The sequence below is a fragment of the Sinocyclocheilus grahami genome, unplaced genomic scaffold (assembly GCF_001515645.1).
Source record: "Sinocyclocheilus grahami isolate Dianchi unplaced genomic scaffold, SAMN03320097.WGS_v1.1 scaffold35.1, whole genome shotgun sequence".
Lineage (NCBI taxonomy): Eukaryota > Metazoa > Chordata > Actinopteri > Cypriniformes > Cyprinidae > Sinocyclocheilus > Sinocyclocheilus grahami.
Window position 1 is genome coordinate 2,513,227 of NW_015505214.1, and position 1,420 is coordinate 2,514,646.

Genomic DNA, 1,420 nt, shown 5'->3' on the forward strand with positions numbered 1-1,420 from the left:
GTTCTCTTTCCAAGTCCTGTCTGATGGCTTTTTCCAGTGGCGCTTGGTGTCCAGCAGCTGTTAGAGCCTCCTGAAGACTGGTGATTTCCTTCTGTTGCACCATTCTGTGAGGTTCTTTGCATCCGTTCTGTGCTTTCTCTTGTTGAGCAGGTGTCGGTTCTCTGTAGAACTCTGTGACTTGCAGTTTCAGCTCATTTACCTCCTGTCTGAAGCCCTTGCGGGTGAGGAGAGGATGATGCTGGTCAGGTCCTGGTGGTTCAGGCTGGGTGTCAGGTGTTCACTTGTGTCGCAGTCTCGCTGTTCCTTTCTTTGCCATTGCAGGTCATTGGCTGCTTTGAGCTGAAGGATGTCCATTACAGTGCTCTGCTAAGTTTCCAGGTGGTCCTGGTGAGCGGCTGGATGTCTGTGGAATGTCTGCGACATACCGGCACACTTGTGGGAACACCAGAGAGAGAAAGGGACAAGACAAATGCAAGTACGTAAAGAGATGTTAAACTATCTCTATGGGGGACAGCTGTGTAGGCCGTGTAAGGTATGAATAGCTGGTGAGAGGCAGCTAGTAGGGTGCTATGTTTTTGTATTCGTGAACACAGAGAGAGTTTGAGTAACTTTGTTGAGGGGGCTGTAAGCAGGGGTCAGCTGATGACGACCTATTTCGGGTTTTTTTTGCTAAGAGATATGGCTAAGCAGGTGTCACTTGTGGGTGATGCTGCACTCAGCTAGCAGGGATACAACAGTTGCTAGAACTACTGTAATCCTATACAAAAACGAAGATGGTGATGGTAAAATAACTAAAATAAGGTAAAAGTAAAACAAAACAAACAAAACAAAAAAAGGGGTCCTAATATCTGTAGGAAACTAAAAGGGAAAGTAAATAAACAAATTTATTTAATTAAATCTCAAATTTAATAAAAATCAATTTAGCTGAATTGGTACATTCATGCTAAACGTATGTAAATAAATGCAATAAAATTAAAGAGAGGTAGAATAAATTCAAAACAAAATTAAACAATAACACAAGTAAAAACCAAAGTATGTGGGGAGGGACCGACGGAACTGAATCCAAAGAGGAGGTGATGGCATCAACAGGAAGTGAAACCAGGAGTGACGGGGATAGAGAGAGAGAGAGAGGAAAAGTTACACTTTACACACCTATCTAAGTGTTAGTTGGATGCTAACAGCTAGCAGTTGAGGTAAAGGGCTTAGCTTAAATGCCTGTGTGGCTGCTATAGAGTTAGCATTTGCTACACGCAGTTCTTTGTTTACACAAAGGTCTGTGAAGTGGGTGCTGTTGTCAGATTAACCGGAAGAGTCTGCTCACACTTCCGGGGTCACGTGTTGCTAGGAGACCAATGCACACTCACACCAGGTGCAAGGAGAGCAGAACTTGCACTGCTGTGAACATGCATGGGAAACTCAT